The sequence below is a fragment of the Halichoerus grypus genome, chromosome 10 (assembly GCF_964656455.1).
Source record: "Halichoerus grypus chromosome 10, mHalGry1.hap1.1, whole genome shotgun sequence".
In the NCBI taxonomy this organism is placed as follows: domain Eukaryota; kingdom Metazoa; phylum Chordata; class Mammalia; order Carnivora; family Phocidae; genus Halichoerus; species Halichoerus grypus.
The window spans coordinates 90,484,662-90,494,190 of NC_135721.1; the positions used below are offsets into that span (position 1 = coordinate 90,484,662).

The 9,529-nt window shown below is 50.4% G+C and overlaps 1 protein-coding gene across 4 annotated transcripts in view; it reads right to left on the bottom strand.

Annotated features, from left to right (window-relative positions):
- The window catches only part of SYNDIG1 (synapse differentiation inducing 1), a 182,141-nt gene extending 178,575 nt beyond the window's left edge, over positions 1–3,566 (bottom strand). For 2 of the 4 annotated variants that reach the window (XM_036109988.2, XM_036109991.2), the window contains exon 1: positions 3,432–3,566. The gene's annotated coding sequence lies outside the window, so the exon portion shown is untranslated. Of the gene's footprint in view, positions 1–2,958; positions 3,145–3,276; positions 3,369–3,431 lie in introns of those variants that run through there. The other 2 variants (XM_036109990.2, XM_036109989.2) reach the window with 2 other exon arrangements.
- Between the last annotated feature and the right edge of the window lie 5,963 nt (positions 3,567–9,529).

The following is a 9,529-nucleotide window of genomic DNA, read 5'->3' on the forward strand; positions in this document are numbered from 1 at the left end:
ACATCTTCAATGTTTTGCTTTTTTGACATGTTGGCGCAACATGTGCAGTGTAGTGATGCTGGGTCCAAAGCTACGGCTCCAGTGCCGCCTCACGGCAGCGTGTTTTCAGCAAAATAGCCTCAGGACGTCCCATGGAATGAACAGGTTGTTTTGCTACCGATTTAGCCCCACTGCTTTGCTGATGCTGAAAAATGAACACCCCACCCTTCAATCCTTGCCACCTTCACCCACTCACTAAAAGAATCTTGCTGGTAACATGAAGTCTGCTCAAGCTACAGGTCACAGTATTGCAATTAGTCCGTGTTGGTCATGAGACTCTCCAATGTGCCTGGGGGACCTGCAAAGGCCAAAATGAGGGGCTCAGGGCCATGCTGGTATCATGGAAAGACAAGATTTTGTTTAAAACTGCTCACTTACAGGATGGTTATTCATATTGCAAAAGGTTAACTAAGGATGCCTTTAAATAATGCACTTTATAAAGGTATTCAAAAGTCTGACTGAATCCTCCAAGAACACTGACAATTTTTAGGAGCAGCTTTTATATAAAGGAAGGCACAGAGGTGGCAGGGTGGGAGGGAGCCGTGTAAGAATGTGGTGGGGAATCACTTCCCATTGTCTCTCGAGGCCTCACCCTGCTATTCCTCTCCAGCCAACAGAAACCACATTTGGACTCAAATCTTTGTAAGCAGAGTATCTCCCTAGAGGTGGTATCAGATGTGACTGGTGTGATGACCAAACATTTTCTAATTGAGAGATGAAATATTCAGTACTGCTCACGAACCCCAGAATAGCACCGACTAGTGTCTTGGATAGAAAACTTACATAAGAAAATACCATTTTATTATCTTATAATAGAAATAACTCCCTAGAAAAATACAGGTCAGAGTTAATGGGAAAGATGAGTCAAGTCCAGTGTATAGCACTTTTATGTCATGCTAAATGTGGAATAAATTAATTGCTTCTGATTTATGGATTGAGTTTAAAGTTTTTACTATATATATATATATATATATATATATATATATATATATATATAATTATTTTGCCTCTCATGGTTCAGCTGGAATCCTGTTTATTCCCTACACATCAACTAGTATAAGTCAAATCTAATGGTTTCAAATGTCTCTTTTTCTCAGGATCTGGATTTCTCTTTCCTTCTTCAATCCCCCCTATGTCTCAAGGAACATCAGCAGGTTTTTTTTACTACCTCAAAACAGAAGTGGAGGTGCCTTCATTTCTATTTTAACATCACCTAGGCTCTAATAGAATCATTTAAAGCAGTTTTTTTTTTTTTTTTTTTTTGATGATAGGTGAAAATGGAACAAAATGTCATCAGCTGGAGATACACAGGGATGCGTTTAGAGTGAGGTGGGCTTGGAATGGGTTTTTAAATTCTTCATCAAACATGGCCTCCAAAACTCTGAGGAGGGGTGATTAAAAAGAGGTCAGGACAAAGGGTCAGAATGTGGTGCTGGATGAAGAGTACACTGGGGGTTCAGTATATTATTCTCTCAACTTTGGTGTACCACTGAAATTTTCCATCGTAAAAAAAAAAACAAACAACTTTAAACACAGATTTTCCCATTTCCCCCCTTTATTTAACAAGGCCCTCTTGGCTATGGTGATCCCATTTTCATGCAGTAGGTGGGGGCGAGGTGGGAGAGGGCACCAGACCAGCTACAAACCAACATTTGCTCCTTGCAAAGGTACCAGGGGCGTTGGAAAGAGGGAGGGAAGGAAGGAGGTGGAGGGCTCTTCCTCACACCCTCTCACAGGCTTGGCACCTGTGGTCTGATCTCCAAAAAGACACTCCACACAACCACCAGGCACACTGTATGCAATCAGTCATCCGAAAATTTGGCTCCCGTTACTTCCTGTCCTAGCCAGAAGGGACATCTGACTGCCGCGGGGCCACCTCGGTGGCTCATCTTCAGTTCTGTGAGGATTTTGGAGTCGGACCCCTCTCGGAGGACCACATCCAGCACCAACACAGACTGTCCTGGCAATCACACCTCAGCAAGGAAAAGTTGGCTCGCTCTGGGGTAGGTTACCAGGCTGCTCACCCCACAGGCTGCAGGTCTGCGCAGCACGCCTCTCCCTTTGGGCTCTGACTAAACACGCCGGCCAGTAGGAGGGAGACGGACAGATACACAGACAGTCGCGCACGCACCACCGCCTGAGCCCCATTCTAACTAGAAAACGGAGCCAGCCACCCACCCTCTATCCCTCAAATCAGCTAAGCCCTCGGCTGGTGTCTGCTGTCCCGAGCACCGGGACAGGGCCAGGGAAGGCGCAGACCTTGAGTCCGGGCCACTAGCCCCGCGGCGCCCGCGCATCTGACGCCGCAGAAGGGCTGCGCTCACCTGAAGTCTGGGTGCCAGAAGCCCAAGCCTCTGCGGACAAGCCCCCCCCCCCCGCCCCCAAGGAAATGAAGGCGACCAGATGATGCCTTCCTCTAGTTTTTCAGAAAAGCCAAGCGACCCCACTGGCATCCTCCTCAAAGCAAGACTGCAAGCGCCCACTCTATTGGAGTCCTGCAGAAAACGCACAAGCTATCAAAGCCCCTTCCCTCAGAAAAGTGCCTAACTCTGCCCGTAATCCATTCCTCTCTGTCCGCAGCTCGGAGAGCGCACACCAAGAGGCAGAAATCATGCCTAGGGAAATCGAGACTAGAACTTGATCCCCAAAAGCGTGTCCACTCGGTCCCCTCTCTGAGCCGGGGCTGGCGACTCCCAGGGCTGCGGGCTGTCGCGGCTGCCAGGGACCAGAGAGCTCTCGGAAGCAGGGGGCTCCAGGAGTCCCCGCCTTCGTCCTGGTTCGGGGTTGGAAGTCCCGATCCCAGCGCGTTCGCGCCCTCGCCTTCCTTTTCCCCTTTGCTTGGCGAAGGCAATCCAAGCCGGTTTCCTTTCCCGGTCCCATTTGGACCTCGGTCCCCAGCTCCGCGGCTGCCCCGCTCACCAGCCCCAGCCGGTCTCCTTTGGGTCGCTTCAGGGAGTCGCCCGGACCCGCAGAGCCAATGCCTGCCGCGCGCCGTCAGGGCCTTGGGCAGTTCCGCTCCTCTGCGCTCCCAGGTCTGGGTCTCACTAGCTCCCAGCGACTTTGCACAGCAGCCCCTCCGCGTCGCCGGGGCGCCTGGGGTGGCGAGGCGCCAAGCTGCAGCCGGGGCTGATAGCACCCGGCCCCTTCCTCCGCATCTTCCTCGCCCGCTCTGCTCTCCCCTCGCTCCTGGCGACCCCGCGCCTCCCAGGTCCCGCCGCCGCGACCACCCGGACTCACCGCCGGCATCGCGCCGCCGCTGGGTCTGCGCGCTCCCAGGCGGAGCCAGGGCGCCCTCCCGCGCGAGGGCCGCCTCCTGAGCCCGCCCGCGGCCCCCGCCCTGCTCCTGCCGGCCGGCCTGCCCACCCCGCGCTGCCGGGGCGGTCGGGACTTACCTCCCGGACAAGGTGACCCGGCCAGTGCGCCCAGGCGGCCGCCCGCGCGTCTCCGGAGCCGGCGAGCGTGCGGGGCGCGGGGCGGTGCGGCGCCCGCCTCTGCTCCCCAGCTCCCCAGCTCTCTCCTCCTCTGCCCTTCCCCCCTCCCCGCCTCCCCTCCGCGCCGCTCCCCGCCCTGCGCTCGCCTCCCGCGCCCCCGGCCGCCCCGCGCGTGCTGGAGCGCCCGGCTAGGGGCAGCGGCGGCAGCCCAGGGCGGCGGGGAGCTGGCGCGTGGAGGCAATGGGGCGGAGCCCGGCCCTCCAGCCCCCGGGAAAGGAAAGGGTGCGGGGAGAGTCCCGCGGCCCGCGCCTGCCCGGCGGGTTGGGCGAGGGGCGTCCCGGGACGCGCCACTCGGCTCGCCAAGCCTGGCGACACGCGTGCTGGAGGCGGTGGCCACGGGCTCCGGGGGAGGATGGCAGCGAGGAGGAGAAGGGAACGGGCTCGTGCGAAGGCGGTCGCCAACTTTGCCCCAAGCTGACCGGGCCCCCGGGGGTGATCACGTCTGGCGGGTGGCCCGGGGTTCGGTGTCTGGGAATGTGAAAGCGACAGAGACTGGGGGAGGGTGGGTAGGTGCTGGGTACTCGGAGGACAGGGATTTGCAGCCTGGCTCTGAGAAGAGACGGTTCCCCTCGGTCCTAAAGGCCTCCCCAAGGCTCCTGTATGGTTTTGAGGTTCAAAAGGACCCACTTTCTAGGTCTGGCATCTGTTCAAGTCCTGACCAGCCAGCTATCCAGGCGAAACAGGTGCGGGCCCAGATTCTGAGACACCTTGCCCAGCCCCAAACCGGTCTATTTTCTTCCAATGGCTGCCCTTTGGCAGTTGGAATTATAAGGAAACTAAGGCTGTGGGGTGGGCAGGTTGGGGGGCATAATCCTGGTGAGGAGAGTGGGTATAGGGGAGCAGAGAGGAGGGAGAGCCACCTCCAAGATATCCTGCATTTGAAGTGTTGGGGGAAGGGGAGAATAGTGTTTTTAGTTTGAATTCCATAGAGAAAGAACCTGAATGAAAGCTGTATCAGAAAGGGTGTCACAAGTGATTTAGGAAAACATTCTGTGAGCCCATTTCTACCCCAGGCTCAGACCTGCCTCAGGCTCCAGCCTTGCTAGCCCAGGCCCTGATAGTCAAGGTTGGTTACGCCCCCTGAACCCTCCTTGGCACAGAGCCCTCCCTGCTGCCCTTTCCCCCTGAGAAGGCACTGCTTCTCTGGGCAGGCTGCCTCTAGTAGAGTTTTCAAAGGGCAGGAGTTGGAGGTGGTGCCAGAACCACAGGTCCCTCCCTGTGCTCCCCTTGTTGGGGGTTTGGCGCCTATGGAACATCAGCAGCCCAAAAAGAATGCTAAAGTCAGAGTGGGACTGTAAAAAGGCATTTGGGTGGAGCAACAAGTCAGCAGAACCAGCCCCATCTGTGGTTTGCCTTTATCCCCCTGAATTGCATCCCATCTCCATCTCTCCAGCATGGCAAAGACAATGGGGGATTCTTCCTCTAGATCCTCAGAGCTGCAAGTTCATGGTCTGGTACATCTCTCCCATCTAGGAGAACTTCTCAAATGGGAAGAAAATGCTCTTCCCACCTTACCTTAGTAAAGTTGCTCCTTGTTCCTAGAGTCCTTTCCTGAACACAAAATTCTCTCATCTGAACCACTCATCTGAACCACTGAGAAGATATTGTTAGACTCATTTGAGTTGGAGAATCATTCGCATTTATCAGATGAAGAAGCCGAAGTTTTTCTTTAAAAAGGTTAACCGAGATTTATGTAGCTACCCAATATACAAAAGTAGCCTGGAACTCAAGTTCCTGCCTTTTAGCAGGCACATTTTTGCTTATCTGGGCTTTGGGTTGGATTTTGGAGGGCAGTTTTGTTTTGCCAAGAAAACACTTTGACTCTAGGTACTGTTTGAATTTTAAGTTGGATTTTTCCTAATAGTGTAGGCAGGCACCTTCTTTTGTGCAGTATGAGAGGTGATCACTGGTCACCACTGGCTGCCTGTGGAGTGTTCCCTCCAGAAGTGAGGATTGCAGAAGTTAAAGGAAGAAAACACCTTTGTACTGAGTTTTGTGGACTGTCTTTATGTCCTAGGTACTTTGAAATTTTTCAGGGTGATACTTTGGAACGGTATACCCTGGCTCATCTGGATGATGTGTTGAGCAAGGATATATTGGTCGGGGGTGGGGGTTGCGATTGCATTTCCTAATATTTTCTAAGAGTTGGTTTTCATAACATGCCTCATTCAGTTTAGCATCTAAATGTTCACATTTTCTTTTGTTGTGGAATGCATATGTAACTTCTCTCTGACAGTAATATGGGTGGACTCTCTTAAGTCACTATGTTCTATATTTGTATAGCTCTTTGCTTGGACACTTTACAGGTACTGAAGAAATACTCAGTGATTGATGGTTATTGAAAAAACCACATTGGATTGTGAGGTCAAAAAACAGATGTCTCTGAAAAAAGAGGGTAATTTGAAAGAAATGGAACAGTTCACAATGTGGTGTGGACACTCCTCTTCCTCCTCCTCTTCTTATTGATTTCTTCCATGCCACTCACATAGCTTCAGGATCCCCGGATATATATAGTCTTTTCTTGATACTAACCCATACACACACACACACACACACACACACACACACACACACACACACTCCTTTTAGTGTTTCTGCAATCCTAATGGACCTTACACTTCACTGCAAAAGAAAATTGCCAGGACCAGGAATCTAAAACTTGAAGAGAGGACTGTCACCTGCTCCCAGTAAATGTGGCAGCTCATCCCTCAGGAGGGCTCTAGGGCTCCTGGTGGGCACCTTGGTTGATCGGAAATGATAGCTGTGCACATAGGGCAGTTTGTCTTAAGTGTGGTTCCCTACTTGCTGATGGGAGTACTATTATAACTATTACACGTGATGTAACATTGAAATGAAAAAGTAAATGAAGGGTTGCTGCATGTTGGGCAGTGGGACACAGTAGAAACTGGGTAACCTTCTCAACAACGCTTATCTCTTACACGGGATTATAGAACTTTTCAGATCTAGGAGAGGTCAGTGGGGCCAATTCATGTGTTGTGAGGAACTGTCACTAAAGCACCAAGCCAGCTATCAAGGTTCTCAGCAACTTTCAGGAGGGGCTGTTACCTGCCCAGAGATAGGTGGACTTGATGAGATGAAACACAGATTTGAGTTTTTCAAATAAGAACTATTCCTTAAAATGTCTTGAACTGAAAGGCCTTAGCACAGGGGCCGTAGTGCCGTGCGCAGAGTCTGGAGGTCAACAGTGCTCATTCAGAAACCATCTTTAGATCAAACGTGTAAAATGCTCTGCTCCAAATGCTGATTGTAGTATTAAAGATGGAGAATGGTATATGCAATTTTAAAGCAATCTAATTAATGTAATGCAGTGTTTTCTTTTTCTCTCCCCAAAATTTATTACTAAATTGTTTATCTTAAGTTGATGACATCCCGGAATTGAAAAGCTGCAATGTCTTATGACAGTAAATCTTTTTGACTTAGAAGGACAGGAAAATGAACATTCAGATGATCGATGTAGACATGATAGGCAAGGTTTCTAAGAAAAAACATGAATTGAATCAGAAATAAAGGGAGAAAAAGCAAAACCTAGAGAAATTTCTGAGGCCATGTTGACATGAGAGTTTAGACCATGAAAAAAGATACAGTAGAATGTCATAACGTTGGAGTGGAGGAATTCTTGGTGACCCCCTAGGCCCACACTCTGATTCTCCCCATGAGGAGACAGTTCCAGAAGAACTGTGTAGAGGGCCAGTCAAGCCATGTCTGGGTTCCTGATTTCCAAATGAGCAGTCCTGCTTCCATATCCATTACATCAGTTTGGAAAGAATCAAAGAAGAGAGAAAGTTAATGTGTTATAAGCAATCTCTATAGTGCTAGAGTATCCCTTATCTATTGCTGCATAACAAGCTTCCCCCAAACTCAGTGGCTTAAGATGATAACCACTTATTTGCTCACAATTCTAAGGGTTGGCAAAGAGGGCTAAGCCCACTGGGATGGAGTGCCTCTGTTTTACATGGTGTTGCTGGGCTCACTCAGACATCTGTGGTCAGTCAAAAGACTTACTCACCTATCTTGGTGAGTGTTATCCCTCTCATTCAAGAGAATGTTATCTCTCTCATTCAAGAGAATGTTTTGTTTTGAGGGGGCAGAGGCTTGTTTTGAGGGGGCAGAGGCTGGGTGTGGCCAACACCATTGGGGGTTGGCCGGTTGTGGACTTGGTGATGGGCCGACAGGGCCATAAGTCTGCCATCCAGAAGGCTGCCCCAGCATTCCTTACAAAATGGTGGTTGTAGGGCGCCCAAAGGCAACAGCTTCAATGCACACAGATTTCAAGCTGACTTCACATTAGATAAGGTCTTGTTGACCAAAGCAGGTCAGGTGCCCGGCTTCGATGCAGGAGATGGGGAAATAGCTTTCCCCTTTTGATGGATGGAGCCATAAAGTCACATTGGAAATGGGCTGTATGTGATGAAGGGTGGAAGGAATTGGGGGTTGTTTTTGCTATCGACTGCGCCTAGAAATGAGATAGGTTCTTTATACACATAACCGCATTGAATTCTGATCTGAGCTCAATGGGGCTGGTAGGAGTGATCCCAGGAGCTGAAGAGGCTGAGGGTTGGGGACTGAACAACTCGCCTGTCTTCACATAGCTATTGAGAGGAGGGGTGAGGCGCAGATCCAGCCTGTCTTCTACTTCCCCAGTAGCCAACATTAACAGAGGGAGTCTGTTCAGAGTCTGCAGAATGCTTACCATTGAAGTTAGGAGCTCAGATGTTTACCTGGGCTCCAAGTAAGCATCTGCCACTTCCTATCACCCTCTGTCCTCACTTACAGAGCCTGGATTTCTGCATATCTAAAATGAGTATAATAATATCTGCTACCTGGCATTGTATGAGGCATGAATGTGTTCAACGCACTCAGCCTGTTTTCCTGACCAGAGTTGGCTGGTTATTGTTCTTAAAGACTGTTGGCAAGACAAGGTTGCTGGGTACTTTTTCCAAGGTAGTTGAGAGGAATGGCAAATTCTGGATTTTTGGCACAAAACAGATGCTGGTGCTCAGAAAGCTCCCAGAATGCTACATAAGAGGGGCGACTGATGTTATCTCTCTCATTCAAGAGAATGTTTTGTTTTGAGGGGGCAGAGGCTTGTTTTGAGGGGGCAGAGGCTGGGTGTGGCCAACACCATTGTGTCCCTTCAGATCCCCCTAGATCCTTTGGGCTGATTCCATCTGCCCACTCTCCAGCTTATGTAGAACTTGCTGCTTATGACTCATACCTACATATTTCTTTGACATTATGCTAATTCCTGGGACAGCCTTAATTTCTCTTGTAAGAGCATGAAAACATGAGTTTCCTGCTCCAATCTGTCCCAGGCCTTTAAAGCCAGAAACTGAGAGACATATGAGCACGTCTCATATGAGACATAGGACCACGGGGCACACCATGGTATAGTGGACATTCGGCCAGCTCCTCAACCTCTTGAAATATCAGTTCCTCCAGCTACAAAATGGGTATAACAACATTTGCCACGGGCCGCTAGTCCAGGGCACTTACAGGAGTAGAGATGGTAAGGAAGACCTGTGGTTGTTAGGGGTTTGGTGAGATGTGCTGGCAAGGTATGCTCCAGAGTTCTCCCTTATTCCCTCAAGGCCCACTGAAACTGAATAGCAGGTTTTGCTACCTATTCTCTTGATGTCCTGATGCCCATCCTCTGTTGACATGCTTTTCCTCAGTGGAGCTCATGATTGCGCATACCTGATTAGAAAAGCCGTCACACCTCAATAAACAGAGATGCTGCAATATTCAGAATGGTAGCTTGGCCTCGGTCTCCTTTTCTGAAACCAGAGCCTGAGGGTGCAGTCCGGCTTTTACTGGGGGAACTAATCCCAGGGATATGACGCATGGTCCATGGGGAGGAAGGGGGAGCCAGTCCAAGGAGAAACTCCTGAGGTGGTCACGGTGGGTGAAAACCAGCTCTCCATCCCCGGGGACCATCTGATGAATGAAGAGTGTTTCTCTGAACCACCCAGGAGAGGGAT